Source organism: Podarcis melisellensis (assembly GCF_964234715.1).
Source record: "Podarcis melisellensis genome assembly, chromosome: 11".
In the NCBI taxonomy this organism is placed as follows: Eukaryota; Metazoa; Chordata; class Lepidosauria; order Squamata; family Lacertidae; genus Podarcis; species Podarcis melisellensis.
Genome location: NC_138543.1, coordinates 59,550,259 through 59,571,191, shown reverse-complemented (window position 1 = coordinate 59,571,191; position 20,933 = coordinate 59,550,259). Strand labels below are relative to the sequence as shown.

The 20,933-nt window shown below is 45.2% G+C and overlaps 1 protein-coding gene across 13 annotated transcripts in view; it reads right to left on the bottom strand.

Moving 5' to 3' along the window:
- Nucleotides 1–878: 878 nt before the first annotated feature.
- CELF4 (CUGBP Elav-like family member 4) overlaps nucleotides 879–20,933 on the bottom strand; it is a 792,127-nt gene continuing 772,072 nt past the window's right edge. For 12 of the 13 annotated variants that reach the window (XM_081929818.1, XM_081929823.1, XM_081929819.1 and 9 more), the window contains exon 13: nucleotides 879–3,248. The gene's annotated coding sequence lies outside the window, so the exon portion shown is untranslated. Of the gene's footprint in view, nucleotides 3,249–6,335; nucleotides 6,424–20,933 lie in introns of all 13 variants that reach the window. The other variant, XR_014172705.1, reaches the window with a different exon arrangement.

Sequence of the window (20,933 nt, the reverse complement as noted above, 5' to 3'; positions counted from 1 at the left end):
GAGGCTGTTTAGGGCTTTAAAGGTCAGCACCAACACTTTGAATTGTGCTCGGAAATGTATTGGGAGCCAATGTAGGTCTTTCAAGACCGGTGTTATGTGGTCTCGGCAGCCGCGCCCAGTCACCAATCTAGCTGCCGCATTCTGGATTAATTGCAGTTTCCGGGTCACCTTCAAAGGTAGCCCCACATAGAGTGCACTGCAGTAGTCCAAGCGGGAGATAACTAGAGCATGCATCACTCTGGGGAGACAGTCTTTGGCAGATAGGGTCTCAGCCTGAGTACCAGATGGAGCTGGTAGACAGCTGCCCTGGACACAGAACTGACCTGCACCTCCGTGGACAACTGTGAGTCCAGAATGACTCCCAGGCTGCGCATCTGGTCCTTCAGGGGCACAGTTACCCCATTCAGGGCCAGGGAGTCCCCCACACCAGCCCACCTCCTGTCCCCCCAAAACAGTACTTCTGTCTTGTCAGGATTCAACCTCAATCCATTAGCCGCCATCCCATCTTCCAACTGCCTCCAGGCAATGTCTTGAATTTTGGCCTTCTTCCTTTTCAGCATTAAAAAGCCCCCCAAGTCTGAAATCAAACAGCCGTCTTGTGTTGGTTGAAGTAATATCTCTAATTTGTGTGTACTTTTTCTTGATCTCATCACCTACCAGGTTTAAGGTCAATGGCTGTGGAATACCAAGCAGACATTAAATGAAACCGTGTCGCTAATTCAGTCCAGCGAGATATGTTTTAGATCACAAAGGGATTTGTTCTGATACTCAAACAATGTATATTAATGAAATAGTCGAAAGCGATTCATTTGGTTCTCAGAGCAAACACATTAAGGGAGGGTGGGGGGGGGAAACCATTGAGAAGTAAAGCGTGCTGCTTCTTTTTTTAAACTGTGCTTTATTTAGGGCTAAGCTGGTAAGCGTCATTCAATAATTACAGAAGATTACAAGGAGTTTTAGGGAATTGAGAATCAGAGAGCAGTTGTATGGAACTGCGGAGTCATTTACACACCTAGATTAGGGGCTTATTTCAGTGGTCTCATCCCAGCCAAACAACCAGAGAAGACCAGGGGGGTGTTTAGCCAGTATAAAGACTTCAAAATCAGGCCCAACAGGGAGAAAGACAGAGAACAGTTTCTTTAAAAAACAAAATAAGAAATCCCCCAAATCGAAACAAAAAGGCAAACAATTATTCGTAAAAGAACAGTGTCGTTGTTCTCGGTCCAATAAAATGGAGTAAAGGGGGGAAAACACACCCTTAAAAATCAAGTTTTAACACAGTGGAAATAAATTATAATAAATATGATATACTTTAAAATATATGTGTTCTTAAATAATTCATTGTTTCTATTTTTCTGATTCAGATTTTAAAGCAACTTTTTTTAAACTGCTCTAAAGTCATTTACCAAAGATAAATATCGTGCTTTCCTTAAATAGTTTTCCTTGATTTTTTTTCTCTATCATTACAATTAAAAGTCCTACAAAATATGCAAATTTATTTACAGAAAAACAGAGCCAGCATCTTTTATTTTTAAACATCCCCCTGTTTTTCAAAATTCCTTGTAAACAGTTTCAGAAATTCTTCAAAGAGATTGCATTTTTTGTAATTTTTTTTGTTTTTGTGTTTTAAATATTTTTTTTAAATGTTTTTTTGTGGTTTTTTTTTTAAGATTAAGGTTCTAGGCTAAACCCCGCTCCCACCCCACCCCTGTCCTGAAGGGTTCTAGAGCAAATATGGAAGCTACTGAAGCAAAAGATGATTGGAGGTTGCTGGCAACAGCTTATGGAAACATGAAAGCGTCTTAGCTGTGGTTTTCTTTTTCCAGTTTATTTTTTTCCCGTCAAGTTCGAACTAACTTCCGAAAGTCTGCAAGAAGATAGCCGTCAAGTCCCCCGCCCCAGCCCCCCCTTTGCGTTGCCTACAGGAATTGAGATTTTTTTTGTTTGTTTCGTTTGCTTATTAGTTTTATTTATTTATTACTAGCTGGAATGCTTGCAGTTTAAAAAGCTGCCGAGATTCAGCCATCCTCTCCTTTGCCCCCCCTTCCCCCCACCCCCAATAAGACACAGCTTCCAACAGTAGTTGGCTGAGAGCAGGAACTGATTTCATTCTAAACTCTACAAAAGTTACAGTTCTACAACATCTTTGTGGATTTTTTTTTTTAGCATTAATGCTAACCTCTATGTATTTTTTTTTTGCTTTTTTATTTTTTTTATTTTTGCTTTTTATGTCATCTAATCCTTTCCCCCCTATTATATAGGTATTTTAAACTTTTTTTTTCTTTTTTAAATTCTGTACAGCTATTTTAGGGCAGGTGGAGTCAGAAGCATTTACAAACTTGTATTCTTTCTACTTTGCATCAGCCTTCTTGTCTTTGTCTTCTGCGCCTTCTTCTTCTTCATCATCATCATCATCATCATCATCACCATCACTTTCCAGTCCAGTGATCTGCTTATTTATGTGGGTCTCTCCTTTTCCTTTGTCTGCTTTCCAGATACCCACCTCAACCTTCCCCTTCTAAGCACTCAATCCTTACATATTATACAGAAAACCATACGAAAGTTTCATAGACTCTTAATTAATGTATAACCAAAGATCCTCCCCAAGTATCAAAGAACTATTATCTTGCCATTTTTTTTAAAAGCGTTTAAGCGGTTTTTTTTTTTAGTTTTTACATATTTCATATAATTGCTCTCAAAACCTGTTATAGGAACAGCTCATGAGAAAAGGAAAGAACTTCTGTAATTTACATACAGCTACAAGTCTGCGATAAAAAGTTATGTCCTTTGGTCCCTATATAGCTAAGGAATGACAGATAAAGATGCTTAGTGACTGGTGCCATGGGGTTTCCATAGCAACTGCATCCTTGGTGGCAAACAGGCACTCCTCTTGTCAGTATCAAGGTTTGCATTTCCTGTTTGGAGAAAAGCCGCTGTGGTAACATCAGTTTCACTGCAGAAATCCTAGACGATCTTGCTCCTGTCGTGATTTTGTCTGTGGTTTTTTTGTTGTTGTTGTTATTTATGTTTCTGTTTCAAGCTTATGTCCTTTCGAACCCAGCTGACGTGACTTTTCTTAAAGAAATGGTACAGTCTAAACAATCAGAAAGAGAGTAAGTCTGAAGTCTTCAGCTTGACTGATATTTGCTGATATGTTAAAGGTGTAATCCAACAGTTCTCGTTCCTATATATATTTATTTAATATATATATATATATTTCTCTAAATGTGGCCCATTCAGCTGATGCCCTAAAAAGAGATGAAGAAGATCATTGCAGATTTAACCAACACACATTTTACCAGTTAAGAAAAGAAAAGAAAAATAACCTCCAAGAAATTAAACGAGGAAGAATGAAAGATAGAGAAAACTGACAAGGGAAGAGAAGTTCAAAAGTGTATACCTAAAAAGAAAAGAAAAAAAGAGAGGAAATTTAGGAGAACACCTGTTTCCAAGACAACCTTGCTCTCATTGTGGGAACTAAATGCAAATTTGGCAAAGGGGTTCAAGATCAGATCCCTAAACTGCTTTGGAACATTTTGGGAACGTTAAGTAATCCATCTCTCATAAGTGGTGCAAAGTCTTGCCGGTGTTTTCCTAGCTCCTAACGGCCCCTGACTACAAGGAACTTCTGCTCACAATAAAATCTGAAATATTTACTCCACTTAAGAAACATCAATGCTGTGCCATGATAATGTGCATTCATACACAGCCTGATTTCACATGGCTCCTCGTCTGTTTGGGAGCTGGAGCCTTCAAGCGGGGCGTTCGCACGAGTGAGCTCTTCCCCGTTCACTTCAGATTATGAGACAGCGACAGATATTGCACCCTCACTGTGGACGGGAAGCTGCTGGAGATGCCACAATGAGTGTTTTCCAGAACACTGTTCTCCAGAGCTGTTCTCCAGAGAGTTCTGTGTCATGCACCTCGGTTGCCACAAAGCTTTGGATTGGGCTTCGGGGCTGCCGTGATGCCTAGGCTCCGCTAAGTCCCACATTTTTGCATTTGCCAAATATCAGGGTGCTTCCACACTGTCAAACTATGGGAGCGCTCCCCCAAGTCACTCTCCATAGACTGAATTCAGGAAAGACCCATTTACGACCCAAAAGAGAAGTGTGCTGTGAAGGGGTTCGTGGAGCTCTGGAATTACACGGGCTTTCTCAGACGTAGCCATGTCTACCCTACAACTGGAGGCTGGAAAAAGATACTGTAATTGATCTATCTATATCTATCTATCATCTATCTATATCTATCTATCTATCTATCTATCTATCTATATCTATCTATCTATCATCTATCTATCTATCATCTATCTATCTATCATCTATCTATCTATCTATCTATCTATCATCTATCTATCTATCTATCTATCTATCTATCTATCTATCTATCTATCATCTATCTATCTATCATCTATCTATCATCTATCTATCTATCATCTATCTATCTATCTATCTATCTATCTATCTATCTATCTATCTATCTATCTATCTATCTTCTATCTCTCTATCTATCATCTATCTATCTATCTATCTATCTATCTATCTATCTATCTATCTATCTATCTCTATCTATCATCTATCTCTATCTATCTATCTATCTATCTATCTATCTATCTATCATCTATCTATCTATCTATCATCTATCTATCTATCTATCTATCTATCTATCTATCTATCTATCTATCTCTATCTATCATCTATCTATATCTATCTATCTATCTATCTATCTATCTATCATCTATCTATCTATCTATCTATCATCTATCTATCTATCATCTATCTATCTATCTATCTATCTATCTATCTATCTATCTATCTATCTATACGCAAAGTGACTTTCCTCTGTTTGACCATGACAGTTTAGAATTGCACCACCCCTTCCCCAAGCTTTCGTTTCTCTACCACAAAAAAGACAAGACTCTAATTTGGGCAGCTGGGTCTGTCATCGCCTGGTAAAGCACATGTGCTCCTTAGCTTAATTTTGTGGGCCGCAAGGAGAAATTGTCCTTTTAAAAGTCCCCCCCCCAACTTTCTGTGGGCAGCTAAGCTGCCAGGAAGATATTTTCTTTTGCAAATGGCAGAAAGAAACACTTTTTTGCACAGGTGGCTTCAAAAAATAAAATGACTTGGAACCAACTTCCTCTCCTCTCTCTGTGTGTGCAATAAAATAAACTAAAAATGTAAAGCTAACATTTCTTAAATATTTTTTTTTAATCATGATCCAACTAAACTTGACATTTAAGGAGGATGCTTAATCATTACGGATTAGCTCTTATCTCTTGCTAGCAAGCAGGTTTCTCTTCTTATGCACTGGCTGATTTATTACATCAAGAAACTTAGAAACTGCAAAGCTCCCCTCTGGTGGGGAAGGTGTCATGCGTTATATCAAACCATGCTGGCAGGTTTCCGACACTGTTGATTGAACAAACAGCAAACCGTACACAGCAGTCTAAACAATTACAACACCGAAAATAATAAGAATAGAAGAAGAAATAAAAAAAGGAAAACACTCATCTAGGACCCTTTTTCAGTTGTAAACAAACAAAAAGAAAAAATGCATTTTACTTTAGAATCAGGATTTTTTTCCCTCTCCCCCAAATAACACCCCCCCTCCCCAGACAGGATGGATTTATTGAGAGTTATTGCGCTATGAGGCAAATTAGGAATTCTAATAAGGCACGTTAGAAGCCGCAGGTTTTATTTTCTAGCTTGCTTTGGAAGGTAGCTCTTTCCATTTGTAAAAACTGCTGCGATTAACTCTTATGAATTTTTGAGAGGGATTTGATATATCTTAAGGAAGAAAGAAAGAAAAAAGATCAATTGAAAAAGGCCCCCAATTATCCATTGAAAAAAATAAAACACAAGATTTTAGAGTGCAAGAATACCAATCACACATTTTCCCCCTGCTTCCTTTTTTAAAACTAGGAATTATTCATACATTTATAACAATCCCCCTTTCCGCCCCCGAAAGAATTAAGAATTCACGTTTCCCCTCTTTCCGTGTGATAATCTAAAGAAGCAAAAACCGCTGAACGAGAAATCAAACAACAAAGAAACCACTGCAAGCACTAAAGGAAACGAACAAATAATAGGAAATAAAATAATAATAATTAAAAAAAAAATGAGCACAGCAATAAAAAACCGTGGCAGCACAAAAGTCAAGAAAGGCACATGTGATCATGACTGGCCAATCATCAACTGATACAACATCCAAGAAAAAATGCTTCAATCACGGCACCTCCACGAAACTTGACGGCATGTCATGCAACCAATTCTTAGCTTCGTTACATGGCGCCATCATGTCACACTTTCAACTTCGAGTTGATTTGAACTTACGGACTGGGGGACTGTATTCTCCACTTTCCTGTCATTACGTGAACTTTTTTCCTAGCTCAGCGCGAGACTGTGGTGGATTTGACTGGCTCTTGGTTGGTATTGTTGGAATTTGATTGAATGACAAAAGAAGAAAAGATTTTTTTTATATATATATCTTTGTATTTATATATAGTTTGGAAAAAAAAAAGGCGGGACGGTGGGAAGGAAAGATATAGATTAGAACGGCAAAAGAATTATGAAATCATAAGATATTTTTTGGAAAGAAAGAAAGGGGGATAAAAGAAATATAAGCACCAAAACACAGCATCGTTCCAAAAAGCTCTAATGAACACGCACAATTGAACGTAAAGAAGAAAAAAGAACCAGGAAACGAAATTAAGTAAATAAAACAGGGATGGAAGGAGCCTAGCAAGAGACACACCGACATATACAGACAGTTCGTGTGGGCACATAATAAACAGTGACCATTAACAGAACAATATGTCGTGGCAGCTAAAATAAGCATGCGTTGGATGGATGACAGCAGACGCCGGTAAGTTGGTTTGCAAAGTCTAGGGAAATATATTGGCTGCCAACCATCTCCTGTTGACCTAAAAGCAAACCTTCCCCAGCAGTTCCCATTTTTGCAGGCCTCTACTGGATGGGATGGGCCTACTAAAAGACAAGGGGCCTTGTGTTGGCCAGAGACTTGATGTCTCTTTCCTCCAAAGCAGCAACATTTGAAATTTGCCGGATGCAGTTTGCCCCTGGCTGTCAACCACTCGCGACCAAGTGACGATGCCTGGGCGACAGGATAGTGCCTGAGCCTGACATCTCCACCATCTGGAGATGAAGATACTAGGATCTTGACTCTTCTCATACACTAGCAACACACCCAGTAGAATTCTATCTGTGATATTCTACCTACACAATGAGAACGAATTTCAGGAACCAAAACGTACTGAAAAATGCAACTTTAGAGCTGTCTGGCCAGAAATGGCAACTAGGCGTTCCATTTTGGCAGCTGTAACTCTGGTTTAAGGAGCCTTTTGGCGCCTAGCTTATATATCTCAGTTTCTAACACTGCTCCAAAGGATCACCAACGTGGTGCCTCAATGGACAGCATGGACAACAATCAGGGATGGTGGGAATTGGAGTCCACTTGGAGCCCAACCACACCTGGAGAGTAAAGCAAATAAACAGGGAAGGTGTGGTTGATACGACTGAGCTATTTGTCTGCCTGTTGAACGTATGGCAGGCGTATGAATTCCAGCTACTGCTACAAGTCCCACGATCACGCAAAGCTACCCTTCCCCAAACCAACAATTCCATTTCCCCATAGGTTCTTTTCTGCATCAGTGTTCGGTTCCTACCCATGGCTTGCGCCAATCTGAGATACTCCTCTCCACACACCCCACATCCCATCTCACAAGTTCTCTGTTCCCTGGATGTAAAAAGCAGATTCGCTTGTCAAAGCCACTTCCGCCCTGCAGAGGAGGTGGGGTTGCGGGCTTCATGGCCCCACCACACACATGGCGGCTGGAGCCCAGCCCCTGTGCAATTGGGGGAATCCCCGGGCATGTCACCCCCTGGCTGGCTCTACAGATGTGGCCTGCCCTATTTAACACAGGCGCAGCCGGGGATCTCCCTCTTTTCCCACCTACCAGCTGTTCCTGTTTCCCACCCTCCTGCCCTTTATAGGTTTTCGTTCCTTGACCTTGCTATGGACCTTGGTTGGTCGCCATTGAGGGGCCTGGTAGGAATTTTTCCACTTGGCAAATTGGCATGGGCCCCTTGATTTTCGCCAACCTCGTAACAAATTGTCACAACTTTCCTGGTATTAGCAGTTAGGCATTGGTATTTTTCTGTAGCTGGAAGAGGGGAGGTAGCGCCATCACCTGCCCCACATATTGAAGGGTAGTCCGGTAAAGGATTCCGGGGGGCGTGGCCCTGTCCAAAGCCTATGGAGGTGAGGGCCTAAGGCATGCCCCTGAGCAGTGACCCCGGGGGAGTTCCTAGTTGCTGTGCATCAGCAGGACTCCCCCTACTGGTGGTTAACCCTTCCTGGACTTCTAGCAGACGGGCTGAAGCCGGATATAGTCGGTTAGGACCAATGCCTAAGCCAATACCGCTCATCACCTGTAACCAATAAAAGTTGTGGCCTTATTTAGCCCATTAACCTTAATAATTGTGTTGTGTATTTATTTCCGATCGGGGGGGGGGGGCGGGACTCACCACGCAACACACCTGAAAGATAATCGGGAGAACTGCAAAAGAAAGTTTCTGAAAGTAAGTCAGGGTTGCTTCCCGCAAGACAATTTGAGAACGTTAAGAAGATCTCAGCTGGGTCAGGCCAAAGGCCTGTGCGGTCCAGCATCCTGTTCTCACCGTGGCAAACAGCTGCCTCTCCTGACTTGCTATTTTGCAGCAGCTGGTATCCAAGAGGCATGCTGTCTCCAACAATGGAGGCATATTGATAGGCATTTATCTAGCCCACTGCACCAGCCTGTCTCTAACTCTAACTCCAAGTTCTAATATGAAGATTGCATCTGCGTAGGATACCCAAATGGGCCTTGCCAAGAGGAGGGGGCAGGGGGACAGCTGCCCCCCCCAATCAAGGAAAACAATAGAAATACTTAACTGATGAATCATGTCGCTTCTGCCCCCCCCCCCCAAGTCCTGCCTTCCTCAACAAAAATCCTGGCTATGCCCATGGATAGCTGTGTTGGTCTGTGATAGCCAAAACATCAGAAAGAAGTGGAGATGCTTAAGAATAATGCATTTGTTGTAGTGAACAGTTTTGAGATTGGTTTGGGAAGTGGAGTTTAGGGCTTTCCAGGAAGGCTGGCCCTTTACTTGGTAATAATAATAATAATAATAATAATAATAATAATAATAATAATAATAAATTACTTGTATCCTGCCCATCTGGTGGGGCTTCCTCAGCCACTCTGGGCAGCTTCCAACAGAATATTAAAAACACGATAAAACATAAAACATTAAAAACCTCCCTAAACAGGGCTGCCCCTAGATAAAACGTTTGCAGCTAAATGGGGAAGGTTTGGAGAATATGAACTGGCCTCAGTTGTGGAATGAGGTGATCAGGTGCAAACAGGGCGTTTTAAAGACAGCTTTGCTGCAACGTTATTCCTTATGCTCACACAGACTGTTTTTGCACTCTGTTCTTCTTTTTCCTGGGTGTTTTGTCCTTCCTGCTTATTTATTTATTTATTTATTTATTTCCTTGAATTTATATACTGGCCTACACCCGCAGGTCTCAGGGCAGTTCACAGAATAAAATCAAAATATAAAACCACAAAATACATAATCCAAATAAAAACAGCAACAACCCAATAACCTCCCTTCCAAACAAACAAACAAAAAAACCACAACACATTTTAAAAGAGAATAGGATGTCAATCAAATCAACCAAAGACCTGGTTAAAGAGGAAAGCTTTTGCCTCGCGCCTAAAGGTGTACAATGAAGGCACCAGGCGAACTTCCCTGGGGAGAGTGTTCCACAGACGGGGACAGTTCCTGCTTTCTGTTTGTGGGTCTTCCTCACTCCCTCCATTGATTTCCATAAAACCCAACACATCGCAATAATTCCATGACTCAGCAATAGGAATACTTCCAGAAGATGTGACCGAATCCAAACACCCCCCTCTGTGGACAGATGTAGGACCGTCTCTAAGATTGGACACCATGAGGCAATCGCCTCAGGCGGCAATTCCTGTGGAGCGGGGTAGACCTCTGCCCAACCATTCTTGCCCGAGTCCCTGGCCATTCTTCCTGGCTGGAGGACATACCTGTGTATGCCACACAGCTTGGTCTCCACCCTTTAAACTAGCCTGTTGCCTTAAGTGTGGCAAAGAATACTACCCTGCCACCTGCGTTGTCGATGTGTGAGTCAACTGGCCACCCAGTTGGCTTCTGCATGTGGAAGGAGACGCCATTTTGTCCTGTCCCTCGGGCAGCAAAATGTCCTGAACTGGGCCTGAGCGGAATACACCATTCTGCTCACGCTATGGCAGGAGCTGTAAATGTGCCCACGGGGAGCAGTCTGCCTGCCGGTACCCACTACGGTGCTCCTGAAACGCCTCAGTAAATATCCCCTCAAAAATTCACAACGCACAGGGGACTGTTTGCTCTTCCTCTCAGTTCCTGTTTGAGCTGCCTCAGACTCACTTGCATTGAACACATCCCCTTAAACATGCCATAGTTCAGAAAACTGATGCAAGGATTGAACTCACCCCATACCTCCCCTCCATTTTGAAAAAAGGAGGACAGTTTTGCTCTGTGACTACATAGGGCTGGTTGGTGTAAGTGCCTCTCCCCATTTCTGTAGCAGCTGGTACAGAGTGGGTTCCTTCCATACCTTTTGTGTGTGGGGTGTGTGTGTGTCCTATCCCTTCCTCTCTTAGATGTTGCCGTCGTTTTGTGTTACTTCACAAACATCACATTACCCACATACAGTCATACCTCGGGTTGAATGTGCTTCAGGTGGAGTGCTTTCGGGTTGCGCTCCATGGCAACCCGGAAGTAACAGAGCGCATTACTTCTGGGTTTCACCACTCACGCATGCACAGATGCTCAAAATGACGTCGCGCGCATGCACAGAAGCACCAAAATGCGACCCACGCACATGCAGACGCGCCGTTGCGACTTATATTCCATTCAGGATGCGCACGGGGCTCCGGAATGGGCAACTACTTCACCCCCAAAGCTGCTTTCAGAGGATCAATGTACCATATTGGGCAAGGACATTTCTGCTCAGAAGACCCAAGTAGAGGTATTTACTTGAATAAAATATTGGGGGCGGGGCTCAGGCAAGCCCCGGTGCACATAACTGATCACAAGACACATGCACACCATTTAAATGGCAATGTCCATCAGCTTTGGGGGTCCCCTGAAATACTTTATTGGGGGCACGAGCGAAGGGACCTTGCTCCAAGGAGTTGGTTCCTACAGCCCCAGAGCATCTTACCAGTAATGTTCTGCACTCAAACAACCTTACTCCGAGTACTCAGGTATTTGGGAGGGCTTTCTATGGGTTACAAATCTGCCGCAGTTGCTTACATCTCTCCCCCAGTCTCCCTCCCCAACCAAAACCCTCTCAAAACTAAGAGCACGCTCAGTACAGTATCTCTGAGCTAGGCTTGGCTGTGCGGAAACAAGCTAACTCTAATCTTTCAACACTCAATTAGCACGTTGGATATTTTATTATTATTTTTTGCCTGCAGCTTCAAATTACCTTCAAGGTGTATGGCTCAATTAACTAAAAATATTTCTTGACTCGTTTTTAATTGCACTAAAACTAGGATACACCTCCAGCTAGGAAGAGTAAGGTGAAAATTGGTGTCCCCATATGTTGAAGATTGATTGAAGCCTGAGATCACTCAATAAGCTTTCATAGGACTATTAATTATTAAACTTTTATTAATTTCTCCTTACATTTTTTTTAAAAAAAGACATTCAAAGCCCCACTTCGTACGATGTTCCTGAAATTTAATAATTGCATCAGTAAAGCTGGGGGGCTTGTCTTAGAAACAATTTTGAGCACCTTTTGTAGGATATAAACATCAATGTGCAAGAGTTTGTTTGCTGGAAAGTGGGCACATCCATGAGCATGCCAATTTTATATATATATATATATATATATATATATATATATGCTTTCGTAGATTTTCACGGGTACAGGAATGCAGGTATTGGTGTCCTCGGGTGTCTTCCCGTGTAAAAGTTGGGGTGTCTAGGCGACGTTTCGACGAGGTCTCACTCGTCATCTTCAGGCTGGTGCTTTCGGCTTCTTGTTACTGGAACAGAGCAGGATCTCAGTGTTTGAGTTCCTATAAATACTGTTGAGGGGGTGTGGTGTATAGCCTCCAATGTTCTGGGCAGAGAGGAAGTTCCCAGGCTAGTGTGCCTTTTCTTCTTTTGTTCCTTAATTACTTGAGGGATATCTTGAGTGATTTCTTGAGTGATATCCTGAGTACCACTTAGGTGGGTCATTAGGTGTGGATTAGTTGCTAAAGTCTTTGTGTCTTGACCTCTTGAACTTTGTGAAGAGTTTTTCTGAGAAGATGGCTGTACTGCACTTAGTTGTGCTCTGGCTTGGCTTCGTGTATAGGGGCGAGCTGTGGTTTTGTGGCCTGTGTCAGCCAGATCTGTGTAGGGATTGCAGGGGGGTGCAGCATCCGGAGGTGCCACCATGGTTTGGCTACTGGATGGTGTCTGTAATTTATCTGTGGAGAGGGTCTGGGTTTGGGTCTGGTGTGGTTGATTGGTGATGGCGTTCTGTGTGCCTCTGGATCTGGTGTCAGTTTTTGTGGGGAGGGCTAATTTCCAGATGTCTGGCAAGCGGGATGTGTCGTCACGCTTGTTCATGTTGTGAGGGTGTTTCTCTATCTCGATGGCTTCCATGATTATTCTGCCCAGCCACGTACATTGGACAAACAAACAGACGAATAAATGCACGTATCGCAGAACACAAGAATGCCGTCAAAAAAGAAGAAAAAACTTCCTCTCTTTTCCAACACATGAAAGAAACAGGACACGAAATTAATTTTGCAGATTCCAAATTGCTCTTTAACATGGAACATCACCACAAGAGAATAATCATGGAAGCCATCGAGATAGAGAAACACCCTCACAACATGAACAAGCGTGACGACACATCCCGCTTGCCAGACATCTGGAAATTAGCCCTCCCCACAAAAACTGACACCAGATCCAGAGGCACACAGAACGCCATCACCAATCAACCACACCAGACCCAAACCCAGACCCTCTCCACAGATAAATTACAGACACCATCCAGTAGCCAAACCATGGTGGCACCTCCGGATGCTGCACCCCCCTGCAATCCCTACACAGATCTGGCTGACACAGGCCACAAAACCACAGCTCGCCCCTATACACGAAGCCAAGCCAGAGCACAACTAAGTGCAGTACAGCCATCTTCTCAGAAAAACTCTTCACAAAGTTCAAGAGGTCAAGACACAAAGACTTTAGCAACTAATCCACACCTAATGACCCACCTAAGTGGTACTCAGGATATCACTCAAGAAATCACTCAAGATATCCCTCAAGTAATTAAGGAACAAAAGAAGAAAAGGCACACTAGCCTGGGAACTTCCTCTCTGCCCAGAACATTGGAGGCTATACACCACACCCCCTCAACAGTATTTATAGGAACTCAAACACTGAGATCCTGCTCTGTTCCAGTAACAAGAAGCCGAAAGCACCAGCCTGAAGATGACGAGTGAGACCTCGTCGAAACGTCGCCTAGACACCCCAACTTTTACACGGGAAGACACCCGAGGACACCAAAACCTGCATATATATATATATATATATATATGGGATCTCTAGCTGTTGGTAGTCGCCTGAGCTTGATATGAAACTCAAAGACCAGAGATTTGCTGAAGAGGCTCACTTGTGGGTCGAATGCAAAAACTCAGACACATTAAAACTAAGGACAACATTAGCACGGGAGTAAACATAAAGGGCAATTAAAATTGGCTTGTCCCATTCTTCCTCGGGTGAAGATAGCCACCACAACATATGCCGTTCTGATTATGGCAAGCAGGTCATGCCATCCAGGCTCCCCCAACCCTATAGCCATGACATGATCCATTCTCTGTGATGGACTCCAAGTAAGAAATGATGGGTAGATGATGGATGAATGGATGGGTGGATGGGTGGATGGAGGCAGGGACAACTCAGCCATTAGACAGAATTAGGACAATAGCCTCAGGTGGCACCAGGGGGCAGTAGCAGCAGATACCACTTCCCCAATTGTTCCACCTGAGCACCCTGACCATCGTCCTCAGTGGGAGATCAGAGCCATGTGTGCCACAATCTAGAGATGCGCCCGCCCAACCCCAAATTCTCCTGCTGCTGTCATGTGCAGCCTTCCCATTGGTGAAAGAAGGTTCAGCTGGCAATCATGGCAGAATGGGGACGGCACAATTTTGTCCCTGGAGGCAGCATGTTCTCCATGCTTACTAACCAGCATTACCGCCTTTATACAACTATAACAAGAATACTGTCCAACACTTGCCAAATTAACACACCTGTGTCACATTACCTGTGCAGAACCCTATTTCCCCGAGAGTAAGTTTCACTGAACACATGGGACTTGCTTCTGAAAAAACACATGCAGGATTGATCTATAAATGAAGAAAGGTTTACACCCTCCCCCTTCATCAAGGTGGTGTCCTCCAGACACTTGGGACTACAACTTCCATCAGGCTGAGTTAGTGCAGCTGTCTGGTTTATGGAGTATGGTGATGATCCCACCAAACCAACCACTTCCATAGAGTCTTGGTAACCTCACGGCTCAATTTTTATGACACGTCCTATGGAGGACTACCATTTGGCCTGGTCTATCCTTGGGCCTAGGGATGCAGGTGGCGCTGTGCTCTAAACCACAGAGCCTAGGGCTTGCCGATCAGAAGGTTGGTGGTTCGAATCCCCGCAATGGGGTGAGCTCCTGTTGATCGGTCCCAGCTCCTGCCAACCTAGCAATCTGAAAGAACATCAAAGTGTAAGTAGATAAATAGGTACCGCTCTAGCAGGAAGGTAAACGGCGTTTCCGTGTGCTGCTCTGGTTCGTCAGAAGTGGCTTAGTCATGCTGGCCACATGACCCTGAAGCTGTACGCCGGCTCCCTCGGCCAATAAAGCGGGATGAGCGCCGCAACCCCAGAGTCGTCTGCGACTGGACCTAACGGTCAGGGGTACCTTTACCTTTACCCTTGGGCCTGGTCTAGAAGCTCCAGCTGGTACAAAATGCTGCAGCTCATCTGTTGGTGGGAATGGATTACTGCCAGCTCATGACATTGATATTTAAAAGATTGCACTGGCTGCTGATATGATGGCTGGCCGGCAAGAGAGGGCGAGCCCCGGCTGCGCCGGCCCTAAATAGGGCAGGCCACGCCCCCAGCCACCTGATTGGCTGGCTGGGCAGACGATGCGGGCAGGATTCCCCTGCTCTCGCGGGAGCTGCAACCCAGCCCCCGTGCACGTGGGGTGGGCGTGAAGCCCGCAACCAGACCTCCTTGCCAGGTCCCGGAAGTGGCTTTACAGCACACATTTTAAGTAAGTTTTCTTATTCTGTGGTTAGTTTTTAAATTGATTTCATCTTTACTGCACCCTCCTAACCTAAGATGCGGGTGGCGCTATGGTCTACAATACAGAGCCTAGGCTTGCCGAGCAGAAGGTCAGTGGTTTGAATCCCCGCGACAGGGTGAGCTCCCGTTGCTCTGTCCCAGCTCCTGCCAACCTAGCAGTTCGAAAGCACATCAAAGTGCAAGTAGATAAATAGGTACCGCTCCGGCGGGAAGGTAAAACAGCATTTCCGTGCGCTGCTCTGGTTCGCCACAGGCGGCTTAGTCATGCTGTCCACATGACCCGGAAGCTGTACGCCGGCTCCCTCGGCCAGTAAAGCGAGATGAGCACTGCAACCCCAGAGTTGTCCGTGACTAGACCTAACTGTCAGGGGTCCCTTTACCTTTACCTAACCTTACCATGGGACGCAGGTGGCGCTGTGGGTTAAAGCCTCAGCGCCTAGGACTTGCTGATCGAAAGGTCGGCGGTTCGAATCCCTGCGGCGGGGTGCGCTCCCGCTGCTCGGTCCCAGCGCCTGCCAACCTAGCAGTTCGAAAGCACCTCCGGGTGCAAGTAGATAAATAGGGACCGCTTACCAGCGGGAAGGTAAACGGCGTTTCCGTGTGCGGCTCTGGCTCGCCAGAGCAGCGATGTCACACTGGCCATGTGACCCGGAAGTGTCTTCGGACAGCGCTGGCCCCTGGCCTCTTAAGTGAGATGGGCGCACAACCCCAGAGTCTGTCAAGACTGGCCCGTACGGGCAGGGGTACCTTTACCTTTACCTTTAACCTTACCATACACCTCTAGGCATTCAAGCCTCAATATAAAAATGGTGGAAATTAAATAAAGAAACAATGCTATCCTTTTCAAATTCACCCACTCAGCTAATCACCATCATGTGTTGGTGCGATCAAGTGATGTATACCTGGAAGTGTGAACTGGACACTTTGCAACCCCAAATGCACATGTCATAAGCACAAGTCATAAATCTAATCTTTAAAAATAATCTTGCACATCTCGCTCCTCATATATGAATACTTTCAGATTTAGCACATGTCTAGTGGCGACAGGCAAATCAATTCTGCATCCCTTTTGGAAACTAATCCCCAGCAATAGCACTAAAATAAATTCCTACCACCAGCATCTGGAAAGGGTTGCACTTCCTTGCAAGATGCCCATAGATTCATCCTTGAAGATGGGACAGAAGCTACAGCTATTGCAGTTGGTGGAATGCTAAACGATGTGGCATATTGAAATCATAGGACACCAATCTAACGAGGCCTGCATTTGCAGCCTATGGATGACTCAGCCCAATACAAGATATTAACATACCCTCCAATATTTCTCTGATGAAAATAGGGACGACCTATTTAATAATAATAATAATTATGATGATGATGATGTTACTATTTATACCACCCCAAATCATGCTGCCGTGCCACTCTGGGTGGCTTCTAACATATATAAAAACATAATAAATCATTAAACATTAAAAACTTCCCTATACAGGGCTGCCTTCAGACAACTGAGGGGTCAGAGAACTCCATACCCTCCAACCTTCTCTGATGAAAATAGGGACGTCTAGGGACATGGGTGGCGCTGTGAGTTAAACCTTAGAGCATAGGATTTGCCGACCAGAAGGTCGGCGGTTCGCATCCCTGCGACGGGGTGAGCTCCCGTTGCTCAGTCCCAGCTCCTGCCAACCCAGCAGTTCGAAAGCATGTCAAAGTGCAAGTAGATAAATAGGTACAGCTCCGGCGGAAAGGGAAATGGTGTTTCCGTGTGCTGCTCTGGTTCGCCAGAAGCGGCTTAGTCATGCTGGCCACATGACCTGGAAGCTGTACACCGGATCCCTCGGCCAATAAAGCGAGATGAGCGCCGCAACCCCAGAGTTGGCCACAACTGGACCTAATGGTCAGGGGTCCCTTTACCTTTACCTAAGGAAAAGCAGGACATTCTGGGATCAAATCAAAAACCGGGACAGCTTCTGTAAATCAGGGTCATCCCTGGAAAATAGGGACACTTGGAGGGTCTGTATTAATGTTAACTGCTCAACAACTTAGGCCTTGAATGAGCACCCTTCCAGCGATGGGGCCTTACCTGTGAAGTTCAAGGAACCTTGCCTGGTATCTACTCTTTTCTCATATCAAGATCTTTCTGCATTTCGACGCTTTATTAGCATCACTTTTAACTGTTATATACCCAGTGCTATTTTTCTAAAATAAAGAGGAGCAGGAGCTCAGCATGAACTTCTCCCTTGCTGTCTTAGAATGGTAATGGTGCCCGCTTGAGAGGTACAGTGGTTCTTCGGGTTACAGACGCTTCAGGTAACAGATGCTTCAGGTTACAGACTCTGCTAACCCAGAAATAGCACCTTGGGTTCAGAACTTTGCTTCAGGATGAGAACAGAAATCGTGCTGCGGCAGCGGGAGGCCCCATTAGCTAAAGTGGTGCTTCAGGTTAAGAACAGTTTCAGGTTAAGAACGGACCTCCAGAACGAATTAAGTTCTTAACCCGAGGTACCACTGTACTGGAGTTGAGCTCCTATGAGCTCAGGCTGAAACAAAGCCCTGTGTATACCTCTTTTTAAGTTTTCATTTATCTGTACTGTTCTATTCTTGTTATTTAGATTTTAAAAAAAAAACCTTACGTAAGCCATTGTCATGGGGTATAAATTTGAACCATAACCAAGCAAGCAAACACCTGCATGTGTCTAAATAGGTTCTGTGCCCAAATAGAGTCTGCAGGAATGCAGATGGTATCCTTGCATCCAAGACAGAAACTCTGGAAACTGATTAAAGAGGGTTGGAAGGGACAGTGGAGGGGGAATCACTTCACAGCCGCACTGCCCTCAACAAGAAAAGGTGGCTGACACCATGCGCCGCTCTAATCAGCGCTGAAACCTTATGAGATCAAGGTCTGCCTCCTTCTCCATTACTCTTTTCTCTGTCTTTTCAGCTTTTTTTGCCTGTCTGCTTGGGACTTGAAGGGCTGCTCTTGTCAGCCCATACATATTAAAAACACCCCCCAGCATTAAAAAATCCCTAAAAACCACCCCCTCAAGTAATATACCCAACGAGGGAGATGGAATGGGATGAAAGGTGAACAAAGGCTCTACAAAACCAAAACCAAAGCAAAACAAGAAAACCAAGTGGGAGATTCAGCCACATCAAGGACCAGCTCATTAATCACAATCCAACAGACCAAGACTAAGGCTAACTTGAGGTTTTGAAAATACATATCGGGAGAGGAAGCTGGGAAACGGCCAAAGGTGTCACATGGCGAGGTTGCTCTGATGGGGAGATCAGAGGAGAATGCGAGCCATGTGCTTTGCAAGGCTCCCAATGGCTGCAGCTCAAGGAGGACTGCTCCCGGGGCATTTAAACAACCCTCACTTGGACCCTTCACCTGGTTTTTCTTATCAGTTATGAAGAGCCGAGGTTGGGGCAATCTTAGCTTTGAATGGAGGGGAGGTTGTACAGTGGTACCTCGGGTTACAGACGCTTCAGGTTACAGACTCTGCTAACCCAGAAATAGTACCTCGGGTGTCAGGGAACTGCCATCGGAGCCAGAGGCGGAGGTAAGGCTCCCAAGCGATGCTGGAGAAGGGCCCAGCAGGGAGGAAGGCAGCTCATCGGCTGGGGAAGGAAATCAGCGTAACACCAGGGATAAAGGGGGGCAGATGGGGGAATCGGTGAGGGGGCTCCAGGACTCCTCGCCGGAGACCAGCGGGGAGAGCCCGGCTCCTCTGCTGCCCACACCCTCCCTGCGCAGAAGACTTCCGCGCAGGGAGAATAGGCAGAGACTTGGTGTCAAAGAACTTCTTTGCTGGAAGAGGTTCAAGAAACGCCCACTGACGGATTCTGCCAGCGACTGAAACAGCCAGGAAGTGAAGGGCTGCCCAGACAGAAAAGGTTTAACCAGGCAACCCAGCCAGGAGTGGCGGCAACTTACCCACGAGCAACCCCTATAACCCTTACATCGGGTTAAGAACTTTGCTTCAGGTTGAGAACAGAAATCGTGCTCGGGCGGTGTTGCGGCAGCAGGAGGCCCCATTAGCTAAAGTGGTGCTTCAGGTTAAGAACAGTTTCAGCTTAAGAACGGACCTCCGGAAAGAATTAAGTACTTAACCCGAGGTACCACTGTAGTTCCTTCCTGTCCCTCCAATGCTAGGGTATCCTGTGTGGTGTAGTGGTTAAGAGTGGTAGTCTCGTAATCTGGGGAACCGGGTTCGCATCTCCGCTCCTCCACATGCAGTTGCTGAGTGACCTTGGGCTAGTCACACTTCTCTGAAGTCTCTCAGCCCCACTCACCTCACAGAGTGTTTGTTGTGGGGGAGGAAGGGAAAGGAGAATGTGAGCCACTTTGAGACTGCTTAGGGTAGTGATAAAGCCGGATATCAAATCCAAACTCCTCTTAAAGGGATACAGGGGGTGTGGCCTATGTCCCCTTGGGGCCCAGGGCCAATCGTACTCCACCAAGCCCCAATGAGTCTCCTCTTATTTGATGTAAGTCTTAGGAACTCCCGCTGCCAGATTGACCCATGCAGGTACTTCTGGCATGCGGGCCGGAAGTAAACAATTGCCCCATGCCTAAGCCAAACCTCTTGTGTCTTGTGTTCAATAAAGGCATAGTCTGTTTCAAACCAAAGCCATTCTATGTTGTCCTTTTTCCTAGCCACTGTGATCCACGCGACAGTCACCTCCAGACTGGATTATTGTAACTCGCTCTACGTGGGGCTGCCCTTGAGACTGACCCAGAAACTCCACCGGGTGCAGAATGCCACGGCGAAACTCCTTATGGGGTCTTCGCTGCGAGATCATATTCATCCGGTACTATACCAGCTGCACTGGCTCCCGGTGTAGTACAGGATCAGGTTTAAGGTGCTGGTTTTAACCTTTAAAGCCCTATACAGCCTAGGACCCTTGTACCTACGGGACCGCCTCTCCTGGTATGTCCCACAGAGAAATTTACGGTCTGCAAATAAAAACATCCTGAAGATCCCAGGCCACAGAGAGGTTAGGCTGGCCTCAACTAGAGCCAGGGCTTTCTTGGCCGCGGCTCCAATCTGGTGGAACGCTCTGTCACAAGAGACTAGGGCCCTGCGGGACCTGACATCTTTCTGCAGGGCCTGCAAGAATGAGCTTTTCCACCAGGCCTTTGGTCAGGGCGCAGCCTGACCCCCTCCTCTGGCAACCTGCACAGACTTTTGCTTAATGGTTGCCATCAATTTGATTTTAATTTGATTTTAATTAATTTTATAATGAATGTTTTTAGAATGTTGGATTATTTTGATTGTTGTTAGCCGCCCTGAGCCCAGCTTTGGCTGGGGAGGGCAGGATATAAATAAAATGTATTATTATTATTATTATTACTTGGTGGGCTGGGGGGGCAGAGGCGGCACAATGGCTTGGCCTGCAAGAAATGTCATGGGGCCTGAATCAAAAAGGATGGTGGTGGTTGGGGGGGTCAATATCCCAGCAGAAGAAGTGGGAGACCATGGCATT